Source organism: Colobus angolensis, unplaced genomic scaffold (genome assembly GCF_000951035.1).
Source record: "Colobus angolensis palliatus isolate OR3802 unplaced genomic scaffold, Cang.pa_1.0 Scaffold484, whole genome shotgun sequence".
NCBI classification, from domain to species: domain Eukaryota; kingdom Metazoa; phylum Chordata; class Mammalia; order Primates; family Cercopithecidae; genus Colobus; species Colobus angolensis.
Genome location: NW_012118310.1, coordinates 103,633 through 118,623, shown reverse-complemented (window position 1 = coordinate 118,623; position 14,991 = coordinate 103,633). Strand labels below are relative to the sequence as shown.

Below are 14,991 nucleotides of genomic sequence, written 5' to 3'. Positions count from 1 at the left end.
ACCCTTAGGAAGGAGACCTGCAGCTCTGGCTGCTCCTACCATCCAGCCTCCTGTGGTGCTGCTGTTCTCTGCTCCCACCCATCTCCTGGGGGAAGCCCTCTCCAATGCCTCACTTGAACCCCTTCCCAGGGTCTCCTATTGGCTCTCCCATATGGTTGCAGGTTCTTGGCCTGGCTGGACCCCATGAGGTGGGAGGCCCATGACGAAAGAGCCGTGTTCTTCTTTGGCCACACTTCCCCATCTGGGTGGGGGACTTTGGGAGGCCCTGGGGACAGGAAGACCTGAGTTAAATCCTGGCCCAGCCACTGCCTGGCCTGGACCCAGTTTCTCCATGTGTAAAATGGGGTATATAGCCAACCTGAGGCACCTGGTAGTGTCAGTGAGATGATGGCTCACAGCCAGTGTGTTGTGAGTCTGTGGCACATGGTGACTCCTCGGGACAGGCTGGTGCTTATCAGGACTGATTTTAAAAAGTCACATGGTTCTCTGTGGTTCAAAACCTATGTGAACACTTAAGCTAAAAGCAGAGGCTTCCTAGAAATGTCACACTCAGAGCAAAGGCTGGTTCCTAAGCCTCAGACCTTGGAGTAGGAGCAGCATCTCTTCTTGGGGACGCAGTGCTGGTGGGTGGGCTCCCAGCCGGGTCTGCCCCTCTCAGGCACATACACACGCTCATATTCACATGCACACACATGCATATGCACATGTGCATGGCTTGGTCCCTGGTTCTTCCCTGCCTCAGGCCCTGTGTCCCACCCACCATGATCCCACCCTGAGGCGTAGCCTGTCGCCCACCCTCACTTGGACCCCTTCCCATGATGAAGAGGCTGTTGGGAGACAGGGAGAGACACCGTGGGAGCGCCAGAATGGACCATGACCACAAAGGACTATTGGGCAGGGCCTCAGAACCGTCTAGAAAACACCGTAGAGCTGGGGGAGAGAGCTCTCATTACCCGTGTCCCCCAGAGACGGCCTCCCATCCGAGGCCCAGCCCTTCCCTGTCTGTCTGCGGTGTCCTGTTTTTCATTTTTACGACATGAACATTCTGGCAACATCCCCAGGCCTAGATGTAACGAGAGGGAATGTGTCCCCGGGGCCATTGGCTGAGACAGGAAACCGCAGGGTCCTTCCCTGAGGAAGGCTGAAGGCTGTGTGAGCACAGGCACCCCCTTGTCTCTGCTCCAGCCCATAAGCCTGAGCACCCCAGGCTTGAGTGCCAGGTCCCCCCGTCCCAGACAAATGGTCGTTCATACCTGGCCTCCGCTCCAGGGCCAGGAACCTGCCTGCTTCCCTGCCTTCCCTGTCCTGGAGACTGTTGGGGACAGCTGCCTGCCTAGGAGGGCCCAGGATCTGTGTTGGCCTCAGGGAACCTCAGGAGAGGCACATGGCCTGGCCTACAAGGCAGGAGCAGACTCCAGGGACGTAGAGCAGGTGCCTTGTGGAGCTATGAGCACCTGCGTGGGCCAGCAGGACCCGAGCCTGGCTACCCTGGGGTGGGAGTCCTCCTGCTGTGCTGTGTGTGATGGGGAAGACATCATTATCCGTCCACATCTCTGAAGGATCACGTTCCTGAAGGATGGTCAACAGCATTAGAAATGCTGACAAGGAACCCTGGCAGCCCAGTGTCAACTGCAGTCCTGGACACGTGGGGACAAGAAGGTACACATGAGTGTGTGGTTATGAGTCAGGAGCACCATGGGATGACCTTCAGGTCAGGCTTGACAAAGTCCTTCTTAGAGGACGGTCTGGGCTCGTGTACCTTTATCCAGCAGGGACTTACCAGCTGGATTGACCTCACTTGTGTCTTCTGGTTTCCCTGCAGGAACCAGAGCCCGCAGGGTGGGTGTCAGGACATGCTGATCTCCCCTCAAGACAGGTGAGTGGCCTGGGTTTAGCTTGGGGACATCCTCTCCCTCATAGGACAGCAGAGTGTTTTTGTGGGCCTGGAGGGTGGGGGTGACAGGGATGGACTGTGGCCGTGGACACGGTGTGCTCCTGGTCCTTCTCACCCTGGGTGGGCACAGCTCCTGGGCTGGACAGGGTGGATGTGAGGGCCTCCTCCCTCCCAGCTTCAGGCCAGTTTGTTACTGGCCTGAATATGGACAGCAGCCACTGTTTTGATGTCTGGCTTTAGGGACAAGCCTGTTTGGGGCTGGCTGACTAGGTTGCTGGTTGGTGTTGGTTTGGACATTCACTGGGTCTGCTCTTCACCTGCCTTAGCTAGGATGCCAGCTGCAGTGGCATCTAGTATTGGCACAGTCATTCACTTGCCCCCTGGGAGACTGGAGCCACAGGGACAGAGGATAGTCCTGGAGGCCAGGCACACAAAACTTTGTCTGAAAGGGTCAGAGAGTAAATAATTCAATTTTGCAAGCCTTACGGTCTCTGTCACAGTTGCAGTGCTCTGCCATTGTAGGATGAAAGTGGCTGCAGACAGCCCATAACTGAATAGTCTGAACGTGCTCTGATCACAGCCATAGACCACGTGTACTGGCCCGTGGCCTCGGGGATTATCTGTGTTGGGTGTTCCTCTGCTTATCATGGCTGCTAGCTCTAGTGGGACTGAGGCATAGTGCCCAGGTTGGAGCGTGGCAGGGTTGGAAGCTAAGTGGTCCATGTCCCCCAGGACACTCTGAAGGGTGGTAAGGCATGCCCTGCTCATAGCCACGCTAACAGGGTTTTGTCGTGATGGGTGCTATATGCTATTCTGCAGAGTGGGTGGTGACTTAAAAGAATGGCTCCTGGCCATTCTTGTTCCTCCAGTCCCACCCTGGCCATTTGCCTGTCCCCCCAGAAAGCAGTCTCTGTGGGAGGCATGGCTGACAGCCCTGTGGTTTCTCAGTGACACTTAGTGCCCAGTGTGGAGGCGTGGCCCAACCAGTGCTATGCTTAAGTGGTAGGGAGAAGGCCATGGCCTCCGGATGCCTGAGTGACCTGGGCTGAGGGCTCTAGGACAGAGGGGAGGGACAGGATGACTGACTCCTTGCCTGTTCCCAAGTCCTTGGGCGTGGAAAGGTGCCAGCTAGGCCAGCCTAGTGGGAGCTGGGTCTGCTGCCTCCTGGCTGTGTGGGAGGATCAGCGTCTGGCCGAGAATGTCACTGCTCAGGACATTTGGCTATGCAGGGTCTTCTGGGTTGGGACAAAGAGGCTCAGGCAGGGTACTTGGGTTGCTTGTGGCACAGGGGATGGGGCTTCTCAGGGTGGCAAGAGGGGCTGTCCCACTGCCCTTAACTCCTCATAGGCCACCACACTTCAGGGAGGCCAGGTTAGCCAGATGCCAAACGACAGCCCTGGTAACAAGGCCCACGGGAGGGTGGTTGGCTGGGCAGGTCCAAGGCTGCCCAGGCACACTTGCTCACTCTCCCTCCTGTTGCTTGCTCCTTTCTTATCCCTCCTTTTCCCTCCCCCTTCCAGTTCTTGGTCTTCTCTGTGTTTCTCTGTGGCCCTCTCTGTGCCTCTTTCTCTGCCTTTCCCCATCTCCTGTCCTTCCCACCTGCAATGTGGTGATTGTTTATTCTGGTCTGCTGTGGTGATTGATTTGTCATGTCTGCTCTGGGCGCTGGTGTGGTGCTGGCCTGGGCAACCTGGGCCCTGGCTTGTGGCTGCCTGCTCTGCTGGGCCCTGAGGTGTGGTCCTGCCCACAGCAGGGGGGAGCCTCAGGGCTCAGCTGAGACAGGGGCTGATATAAACACCCATGTGTTGCCATACTCAGCACCCACTCACCCAGCCTCATGCTGAGTCCTGGGCATCACAGACACATCAGGCCCAGCCCTTCCCCTGAGGAGCTCCCAGCCGGGTTGAGGAGACACACAGAGAAACAACACAACAGACAGAGAAACCAGTGGCCAACTGTGGAGTTACAAGATGGTGATGAGTAGCAGGGCTCCCTTAGGAGGGGGAGCTGGGAGGGTGTGATGGGTAGTGCACGCTGAGACCAGGCCTGGGTGAGAAGAGCTGGCGGGGACACAGATGCCCTGCCCTTTCCCATAGCTGACCAGCAGTGGTGTCCTGTCAGAGATCAGCACCAGCCTGGCCTCCTCCATCAGCCGCCGCGTGCCTGCGGGGTGTTGCGGCTTTGTCTCCTGTGGCTGCCTGGCCCCCGTGCCGGGCTTTCTCTTGGGTTTTGATGGGTTTCTCAGCCGTTATATGAGTCCTTATATATAAAAGATATTCATTCTTCACTCATCTTTCTGCCTGCTGTACATTTTTCTCACCCTTTTAATTTTTGTTTATGATCATTTTTGATGTCAAGAATGTTTCACATTTTGTGGTGAAGTCTGTTGGATTTTTCCCCATTTTTATTTTATTTTTTAAGTTTTATTTTTTATTATTATTTTTTTGAGACAGAGTCTCACTCTGTCGCCCAGGCTGGAGTGCAGTGGTGTGATCTCGGCTCACTGCAAGCTCCGCCTCCCAGGTTCACATCATTCTCCTGCCTCAGCCTTCGGTGTAGCTGGGACTACAGGCGCCCGCCACCACGCCCGGTTAATTTTTTGTATTTTTAGTGGAGACAGGGTTTCACCCTGTTAGCCAGGATGGTCTCGATCTCCTGACCTCGTGATCTGCCCTCCTCGGCCTCCCAAAGTGCTGGGATTACAGGCGTGAGCCACCGCACTCAGCCTTTCTCCATTTTTAGATATTCCATCACTCTGTGTAGTCACCCTCCCTAGCATATAGCCAGATAAACATGCACCTGTCTTTTCTTGTAGAAGGTATTTTTACTTTAGTTTTGTACACAGGATTTAATCTGTCTGTCTTAGTCCATTTGGTGCTGCTGTATCAGAATACCTGAGACTGGCTAATTCCTGAAAAACAAAGACTTATTTCTTTTTTTTTTTTTTTTTCACGTTTTAAGTCAGTGTCTTGTTAACAAAAAAGGTAGCATTTTCTTCACTTTGGCCATTGTTAAAGATGCAGGCATAGAGCAGGAAATGTTAGACTAGCATGTATTAAAAAAAAAAAAAGCAACATTAACAGAGCACATCTTCCAAAAAAGACTAAAACACTAACAAATACAAGTCAATGCACATATTTTAAACTAGTGTAATTTTATCTACATTGAATAAATGTTACTTTGTATACCGGACATTGCAATACTGTTCATTTCCATTTCATCATGCAAACATGCCAATTTTGTCATTAAGAAGTCTTTATTGGGTTATAGTCACTTTGACCCTCCCACCAAATTAAGGGGGAAAAAACAAAAATAAGTAATCCCAGTAAAAGAGCCCCTCGAGATTTCATAAACTACAAACTAAAGCTGCTAGTTAATAAGGAAATGGCAGAATTTTCAGAGCTGTATAATAGAAAAATTCCTGTAATTTAAGCAGATGTTTTCCTCAATGACAAATCTTCCAACACAATGTGAAGTTATGCTACTTGGATATTTGTAGCAAAACTTTTTTTTTTTTGGTACAAAAACAAAAGCAAGGGACCATGAAAAAAAAAAAGTATTTGTTCCTCATGGCCTATGAGTATACAAATTTTTTAGCAATTTAAAAGGGTAACTATGAGAGCCTGACATTTTTCTATACCCCACCTATTCTGCCTCTCTATTTGTAGGATTTGTAAATGAAAGTAACATCTTATGAGCAGAGGTCTCATCTATCTCCCACTCTCTCCAACTAATCCTACTAATTTTCTCTCATCTTCCTGAGCATCCTCCATGAACAGCATTGCAAGTTGGTTTCAAAAATAGAAAAGAAAAAAGAAAGAAAGTTTTACAAGGGTTTTTGTTGGTTAATTACCAGTGGAGTCAGTCCACCAGTAGTTTGATTTCATTGGCTAGCAGCTGGTTCATGTTGAACAGGCCCCCTGGGAGCTTGGTGAGCAGCTCTCGCTCCGTGCTTTCAGGGTCGCCGTCAACAGAGCTGGAACTTGCACTCATGTTGTCAACAGCAGTGCTGGCTGGGGGACCCAGCTCCGGCTCACTAGTCTCACTGGCAGTGGACACCACGGAGAGCAGGGACATACGCCGGGTGAGCCGGCCAGAGGGTAGAAGGGAGGCGGCATAGTCTGCTATGATACCAGCTACATCTAGATTACAAGCCTTATCAAAGGCGATGAAACCTACATTTGCATTGGCCTCACAGACGCAGAAGGAGCCGTCATCTTTCATCAACAGGTCAATGCCACATACATCCATCCCCAGGATATTAGACACCTGGATAGCTAGCTGCTTCCCTTGTTCACTCAATGAGCATATCATCCCCACACCACCTAATGAGCAGTTGCTTTGCATTCTCCCATCTGTTGAACAATGTAACATGGTGCCAACCACACGGCCTCCCATGACAATGACACGTACATCCCATCCATGAGACTCTTTAACATACTTCTGGAACAGGTATGGTGCTTCATGGCGAATAAGATGGCTTAGATCAGCCAAATGGTGCTTATCTCGAGCCAAGAAAACAGCTTTACCTCTATGACCCCGCGTATTCTTTACTATCATTGGGAACTCCAGTACTTCTGCTTCATCAATCATTTTAGCAAAATTTTCATGGCCACCATAAGAGAAAGTATCTGGCAGAGGAACACCATAGCCAGCTAACTCTTGAAATGTCCAGAACTTACTAACACAGTTCAGGATGGCTTGAGGTCGGTTCATTAACCGGCATCCCATCTTCTCTAGATGGCGCAAAACAGTGATGTCACTATCACTCTGCACCCAAGGGGTTGGTACTCTGACTACCACCACTTGTGGGTAGGCAGTGATTAGCTCTCCATTGATCCGCAGACCCAGGTTTCCTTGCTCAATTGTCAGCACCACCTCATCCATCACCACAGCCCTAAAGTCCAGTTCCTCCTCACAACATTTGGCCTTCAGCGCTCGTAAAATCTCTTTTTGAGGATAGTCTTCCCTGGTGCGACGATCTGTCAAAAACCACAACTTGGCAGCCACAGAACTACACATCTTGATTAGCTTGTGTTTCCTTGCCTGGATTATTTCCTCTTGGATGTAATGTCTATCAGTTGATTATGGAAGATGAACAGCCAGATAAAGAGGTCTGGAAGAGTCCTGAGCACAGGGTCTTCTGTCCCAGCGTTGGAGGGCACCACCCTCCTAGCAGTTGGAAGCAGCCCACGAATCCATAAACCCGGAAGCTCCACAAAGACTTATTTCTAACAATTCTGGAGACAACGAAGTCCAGGATTGAGGGGCCACATCTGGCGAGGGCCTTCTTGTCGCGGCATACCCCAGGACCAGGAGGTGGCAGAAGGGCAGGAGCACAGGTGAGAGAGCGCTGAAGGACGCAGAACCCATCCTTTTATCAGGAAACTGCGCCCGAGATAACAAATCCACTCCCACAGTAACGGAATTAATCCATTCATTCATGCGCAGAGCCCTTGTGACTTAAACATCTCTTAGAGGTCCCACTTTCAACACTGTTGTGTTGGGAATTAAGTTTCTAGCATATGGACTTTGGGCACACATTCAGCCCATAGCACCAACTAGTATTTATTCTGATGTGAACGGGCAGCAGTGATTTAACTTTGTTTTCACAGCTGCATCTGAACTATTTCCTTTTTGTTTGTTTGTTTTGAGACAGAGTCTCCCTTTGTCACCCAGGCTGGGGTGCAGTGGTGCATCCTTAGCTCACTGCAACCTTCGCCTGCCGGGTTCAAGCAATTCTCCTGCCTCAGCCTCCCGAGTAGCTGGGATTACAGGCGCCTGCCACCATCCCCGGTTTAATTTTTGTAATCTTTTTTTTTTTTTTAAATAGAGATGGGGTTTCGCCATGTTGGCCAGGCTGGTGTTGAACTCCTGACCTCAGGTGATCCTCCCACCTCAGCCTCGCAAAGTGCTGGGATTAAAGGCATGAGCCACCACGCCCAGCCTGAACTGTTTCTTGACTAGTGTCTTCTGTCATTAGAAAATGGAAACGCCCCAACGCCTTCGTGTCTTACAGTTTGTGTTTGCTGGTGTTGTAAAGATGGGGGTGGGGGGCCTCCTGGCTGTCCGTCTGCTGGCAGGTGTCCCAAGTATCCTGTGTGTGCCTCTAGGGGTGTGTGTGTTCGTTCTCTGGGGAGGAGGGGTGTGGTTTCTCCTCCCTGGGACCTGTATGGGACTCCCTGTAAGCTGGCACTGCTGGAGCAGGCTGGCTCCCCTGCGAGGGTTGTGGTGTGCCTGGGACCTGTTTCCTGAGAGTAAGGCCTGGGCCCCCACAGCCACCTGGCCCCCTCTGTGGGTGCCTGGCCTTTCGATGCTGTATGCTAAGGTTGCGGACACTGCTGGGACCTCGGGGCCCACAGCCCCTGAGCCAGCCTGTGGTGAGGGGTGTGACTCTCCTGACGTCAGCTCACGTGGCCTTTCATGGGGAAGCGGGAGGGTGTCCCTTGCCCAGGCTGCTGGGAGGACTGGCCTCATCCTCGAGGGTCATGGGCTCCAATATCCTTGTGACCCAAGGCACAGTTGTTACAGGAAAGGGGTCCTGATCCAAACCCCAAGAGAGGGTTCTTAGACCTCGCACAAGAAAGAATTCAGGGAGAGTCCACAGTGCAAAGTGAAAGCAAGTTTATTAAGAAAGTAAAGGAATAAAAGAATGGTTACTCCACAGACAGCAGCTCTGAGGGCTGCTGGTTGCCCATTTTTATGATGATTTTTTGACGATAATGCTAAACAAGAAGTGGATTATTCATGCCTCCCCTTTTTAGACTATACAGAGTAACTTCCTGACATTGCCATGGCGTGTGTAAACTGTCATGGCGCTGGTGGGAGTGTAGCAGTGAGGACAACCAGAGGTCACTCTTGTGACCATTTTGGTTTTGGTGGGTTTTCACCAGCTCATTTACTGCAAACTGTTTTATCAGCAAGGTCTTTATGACCTGTATTTTGTGCCGACTTCCTATCTCATTCTGTGACTTACAATGCCTTCATAGTCTGGGAAGTCATCCCAGTAGGTGTCAGCCTCATTTTACCCAGCTCCTATTCAAGATGGAGTTGTTCTGGTTCACATGCCTCCGACAGAGGCACTGCCAGACCAGGGGCTCATGTGTGTCCTCTTTGTGTCCCAGCCTTGGGCTGGTGGGCAGGTGGTGGTCGGCGATCTGGCTGCTGCATGAAGACCTTATCTTTGTGGCTGGAGAGCCTGGTGTAGGCTGGCCAGCCACCCCTGCTGTGCCGCCCCTTGTTCAGGATGACTCGTGGCTGGTGGTGAGGTTGTGCTATGGGGTCAACCTGGGGAGGCCTGCAGTGCCCAGGACACCAGCAAGGGCCCTGGTCATGCCATGCACAGGGACTCTCCTGAGCTGTACACAGGCTGCAGTGCAGTGGCTGTTTGGTGCATTTCATCCCCTGTGTCTACCCCAGCTCTCGCCTCGTCCCTGTCCTCCCTGGAGCATCCCAGGCTCCTGGGCTTGCCTCTCTGGTCCCTCCTTGGGCCTCCTGTGTCCCACTGGCTGCAGTTGGCTCTGGCTGTTATTGAAGCCTCCCTGGGCTCAGGCTGGGTGCCTGACCCACAGCAGAGGGCATCCTTTGAGTCAGGTCCAATGCAGTAGGAGTGTTCCTGTGGGAGTGCCCCCCTAAAGCTCAGATTTGGGGAGCCTGAGGCTTCTCTCACCTGCCTGGTAGAGGACGTGGGGACAGCTATACGGAGGCTGGGGAAGATGGGCGCTGGATGCCCCACACCCCCTCCCCTGTGGCCCATCTTGCCAGGTTGACCATTTTGCAGTTGATAACTTCAGTATTTAAAATATGCCTTTAGTTAAACTTTCTCTTTTGAAAATATTTTTACTCTTCCTGAAATTCTAATTAGGCCATTTACACGTCTGAATTTACTTGCTGCATTTTGCAAGATAATGATGCTGCAGAGATGGCTACCAACCCCATCCTCCCAGTCCTCCCAGGGCCTTTGCTGTGTGCCCTGGGGGGAGGTGCTGGGTGCCCCCAGGGCCCATCCAGGGGGTCCGTAGTCCCTGGAGGGCCAGTGAGTATACAGGTGGAAAAAGTGAGGCCAGGCTCACCCTGGACAAGGTCCACCCTTCACTAGGCAACGTCTCCCTCCTCAGAGGCTCCACCACCCACCCCAGGCCTGGAGTTGAGGCCCTTACAGTGCCACAGATGTGTTTTCTGCATCTGCTGGGCCAGGCTCCCCTGGGTGTGCCTGAGAGGCTGAGAGCCAAGGCAGAGGCCAGGTGACTGTGGTGCCAGCACCCCCACTTTTTTTTTTTTGAGACAGAGTCTCACTCTGTCACTCAGGCTGGAGTGCAATGGTGCAATCTTGGCTCACTGCAACCTCTACCTCCTGGGTTCAAGTGATTTTCGTGCCTCAGCCATCTGAGTAGCTGGGACTACAGGCACCTGCCACCACACCTGGCTAATTTTTGTATTTTTAGTAGAGATGGGGTTTTGTCACGTTGGCCAGGCTGGTCTCAAACTTCTAGCCCCAAGTGACCTGCCCGCCTCGGCTTCCCAAAATGCTGGGATTACAGGTGTAAGCCATCGTGCCTGGCCCTTTAAATAATGAAGCAGTATGTGCTTGTTTATAGAAAATGTAGAAAACACAGCAAAGGAGGAACAAAAGCTTATGCCTGTTGCAGGCGCACAGCCCAGCACACCGGACCTCCCCCACCCTCCCCGATGTGTGCTTTCTAAGTGTGATGTGTGCCATGGTCCTGTGCCCCGGCACTGCCCATCAGCGCCCCCTGTTGTCATACCCTTGGTGTCCCACTGCGGTGGGCTTGCCTCTCCTCTGACACCCCAGCTCCTTCCCCTCCAGCCTTGCTCTTTTCCCAGGCGTGTTCAGGAGACGGCTTCCATCTTGGACATTCAGGCCGTTTCCAACTTTTCTCCACTATCAGGGCTGCAGCAACAAACATTTCATGCCCTGAGTAGCTTTTCTGTATTTGAACAAGTTGGGCTTGACCTTGAGGTCCTGGTGGGGCAGAAAATGTGTGTGTGCTGGGGGCAGAGACTTGGTGGGATGATCAGACACCAGGGATACCAAGGCCTCAGGTAGCAGCTGAGGGAAGGGGCCCCAGCAGCCCCTCTCCAGAGAGACAGCCACTCCCACCTTCTGCAGACAGCGCCCGCCTGGGGCCCTGCACTGAGGACAGACCCCCACAATGGGAAGACAGACAGTGCAGGGATCTGCCCCTTCCATGAAGTGCTGCTACCCTGTGCATGGCTCCGTATCTGTGAATTAGGAGCCCAGATCCCCCAGCGGGGGTGTGTGAGGTGACACAGTTCCTGGTTTGCTATGGGATCCAGGCCATCCTGGGCCCGGAGCTGGTCCCCACTGAGCTTGCCTCTAGCACCTCGCACAGTAGGTGCGGGGGCTTCTTGCTTACCTTCTGTTCCCCGCCAGTCCTGTGCCTTTTCTCACCCCAGCCTGGACCCTGTGGGTGTTGGTGCCGGGTGATGCCAGCACTCCTGCAGATGATCGCCTGCCAGGCAGGCCTCTGGGACCTGCAGCAAGGGTATTGCTGGATCCTGGTTGTGAAGATGGTTCACCGGGCTGAGCCTCCTGTGCACACAGCTGGTGCACCTCAGCTTCCCCCAACCTCCGGTTACAAGCCCATATGCAGGTGCGGGCGCCAGGGCTCTGTGGAGGGGATCAGCTGTGCCCCTTGCAACATGCCATGGGCTACCAGGTCTCCCAGCACGGAGAAGGATGAGGCTGTGGGGACCCTGTTGAGAAGGCCTGAGAGCCCTGAGGGGAGTAGGAGGAGGGAGAGGAGGGATTCGGGAGGAGGTGGGGGACAGGGAGATTTGGGATGGGATTCCGGTTTGGGAACAGGAGGAGTTGGGGTACAGGAGAAGTGAGGTCAGCAAGAGGTGGTTAGGGGCCTGGAGCCATGGCCTGGGGATGGAGGGGAGAAGGATGACACCCCTCATGTTGTTTTTCTTTTCTTGAGGCAGTCTCACTCTTGCCTGCACTAGAGTGCAGTGGCGTGATCTCAGCTCACTGCAGCCTCCACCTCCCGGGTTCAAGCAATTCTCCTGCCTCAGCCTCCCAAGTAGCTGGGATTACAGGCATAAGCCTCCATGCCTGGCTAATTTTTTTTTTTTGTATTTTTAGTAGAGATGGGGTTTCACCATGTTGGTCAGGCTGGTCTCGAACTCCCGACCTCAGGTGATCCGCCCGCCTTGGCCTCCCAAAGTGCTGGAATTACAGGTGTGATCCACCGCACCCAGCCTAATTTTTGGTATTTTTAATAGGGACGGGGTTTCACCATGTTGGCCAGGCTGGTCCTAAACTCCTGACCTCAGGTGATCTGCTCGCTGTGGCCTCCCAAAGTGCTGGGATTATAGGCGTGAGCCACTGTGTTGGTCCTATGTTCTAAGCACCCTGGCTGCACCTGGCACCTTTTGGGAACCGAGGTTGCTGGAGAGGGGCCTTCTGAATACACTAGGGCAGGTTGGCTGTGGCACCGGGTCCCCCAGTCAGTGAGCAGAGACTGTAAGCCTCACCTGTGTCCCCCTGCCTGGGGAGAATGGGGTCTTATTGCCTCCTGGGAGGGCCAGCAGCCTGGCTAGGGCCCTGGAGAGCACAGGGCATGGTCAGGGCATGGTCAGGACCCCACCTGGTTCCACCTCCTCTCAGCTGGAGCTCCCCCAACCCAACTGCTGTACCCGCTGAAGCCCAGACTCACCTGGGGCCAGGGACTTGGGTGAGACCTATCTTCCTCCAGGACCTCAGAACCTGTGGGAGAGGAGTGTCTTATACTGGGGAAACCGAGGTTCAGTGAGCCAGCCCAGCCCCAGGCAAGCACACCCTCCATTTCCAGGCTTTTTGGTGACATTTCTGTGGCATTTGCCCATCTGCAGGGAGCTATTGTTTGTAATGAGACTAATTCAGTTATTTGTGTTTGAAGAAAGAATTCCAGACGTTTATTTACCAAACCTGTGAAAGAGGCATTGGTTAATTTTAAATTAAGGCTTCATGTTCACAGACTTTTGTCTTTGCAGAGCCAGGGTCTTCCAGAGGTTCAGTGTTGCTGGGGGTGGGTATAGGCAGGCCCCAGAGTGTGGTGCAAGGAAGGAGGCTGCCTGTGACCCAGTGACCTACGCTGACAGCCTTGTGTCCTGGGGAGCCCTGGGTCTTGAGGTCCATTCCGTAAGCTAGCAAGGTCCACTTACTCCTGGTGCTCACCCCCAACCCTAAACCCACCTGTCCTGCCCTGTTTACTTGGAGTCTCTCAACCCCCACTGTATTAGGCTCTTCTTTCATTGCTATAAAGAAATACCTGAGACTGGGAAATTTATAAAGAAAAGAGGTTTAATTGGCTCACAGTTCTGCAGGCTGTACAGGGAACGTAGCTCCAATATGAGCTTCTGGCAAAGCCTCAGGAAGCTTCCAGTCCTAGCAGAAGGGGAAGCGAGAGCAGGCATTTCACATGGCGAAAACAGGATCAAGAGAGAGAGGAGGAGGAGGTACCACACACTTTTATGCAGCCAGATCTCGTGAGAATTCACTCATTATCGCAAGGACAGCACCAAGGGGATGGCGTGAAAACATTCATGAGAAATCTGCCCCCATGATCCATTCATCTCCCACCAGGCCCCACCTCCAGCATTGGGGATTACATTTCAATATGAGATTTGGGCAGGGACAAATATTCAAACTATATCACCTGCCGATAGTGATTACCTCCCAGAGCCACTGCCACTTTGGTAGGGCAGGAGGAGTGTCCCCCAGATCTGAGGACAGCAGGCTTGGGCAGCGAGAAGGGGACTGGGTAGGAGTGGGGTAGTGTCCACTGTCCCTTACCCTGCAACTGGTAGGGGCTTTTTCTTCCAGGGTCTTGGAAGCTCCTGTGCTGAGCCTGGTTTTCTTGCCCACTGCTTCAGCAAATGTTTATGATTTCCTCCCGTGAGTCTCCCCATCCCCTTCAGGATAAAAGCCATCTTCAGTCCCTGGGACACCACCATCCTTACTGCTTGCCCACCCCCACGTTGGACTCTGCAGAGTGCTTGGGTGGCCCACTCCCTGATCGTTCTAGATGCAGAGATGACCTCACCAAGGTAGCACCTCCTGAGCCTCTGGAGCCCCAGGGCAGTCCTTCTCATGACACTTCTTCAATTTCCTGTACAAATTGCCTTCAGTGTAGGGCCCAGCTCTGATTCTTCAGGCTGGTCTGCGCACGGGAGCTATGATGCTTTGCTGGCCAGTGCACTGTTCCTGGCTGCTCATCCTTGCTTTCTTTGTGCAGCAGAAACACCTCAAGCACCTGCTATGTGTCAGGTGCTGTGCTGGCTGCTGCACTTGCCCTGACCTGTCACTCAGCAGAAGCCCAGGTGGTTTCTGTCTCTGACTTTCACTTTCAGCTGTAGAGGCAGGGGAAGGTTTAGATTTTTGTAAATCTCTGCACAGGCAGAGGCCTGAGAGCACAACAGGGAACTTGACAGTGTGATCCTGGGCTCACAGGTTAATTTTCTGTATCTTCTCTAGTCCTGTCCTCTCTGAACAATATCTGTTGAATATTTCTCTCTTTCTGGCTTGTGAAAGGTAGTCAGTGATAGGTACAATTTTTATTCCCTTAACTTCCATGTTTTCTTGGTCATTTCAATGAGAATTTTTGTTTGGGGCCTAATTTACTCATATTCATCCTTTATAGTTTGATAATTAAACAGTTTCAAGCTATGAATTTACCTCTGAGGACAATTCTGGCTGTAACCCATACATTTTAAGGTATGATGCGGGAGTATATTTTTTCACTTTCCAAACAGACAATTCTGTATTCCTTTTCTTTTTTTTAGCCTTTATTATTATTATTATTACACTTTAAGTTCTAGGGTACATGTGTACAACGTGCAGGTTTGTTACATATGTATACAATTCTGTATTCTTACATTTTTATTTTTCTTTTCATTTTTTGAGACAGGATCTCACTCTGTCACCCAAGCTGGAGTTTAGTAGCATGATTAGAGCTCACTGCAGCCTCGACCTCCCAGGCCCCAGTGATCCTCCTACCTCAGCCTCTCAAGTAGCTGGGACTACAGGTGCATGCCAGCATGCCTGGCTAATTTTTTTTTTTTTTGGAGAT

General features: G+C 52.2%; 1 protein-coding gene and 1 pseudogene across 2 annotated transcripts in view; one reads left to right on the top strand and one right to left on the bottom strand.

Annotated features, from left to right (window-relative positions):
- Nucleotides 1-1,812: 1,812 nt before the first annotated feature.
- ARVCF (armadillo repeat gene deleted in velocardiofacial syndrome) overlaps nucleotides 1,813-14,991 on the top strand; it is a 51,122-nt gene continuing 37,943 nt past the window's right edge. The window contains exon 1 of the mRNA XM_011959140.1: nucleotides 1,813-1,876. The gene's annotated coding sequence lies outside the window, so the exon portion shown is untranslated. The remainder of the gene's footprint in view (nucleotides 1,877-14,991) is intronic.
- LOC105524047 lies at nucleotides 4,936-7,112 on the bottom strand (annotated as a pseudogene). Its single transcript, XR_001003690.1, has one exon. The product of XR_001003690.1 is annotated as a beta-citrylglutamate synthase B pseudogene (transcript).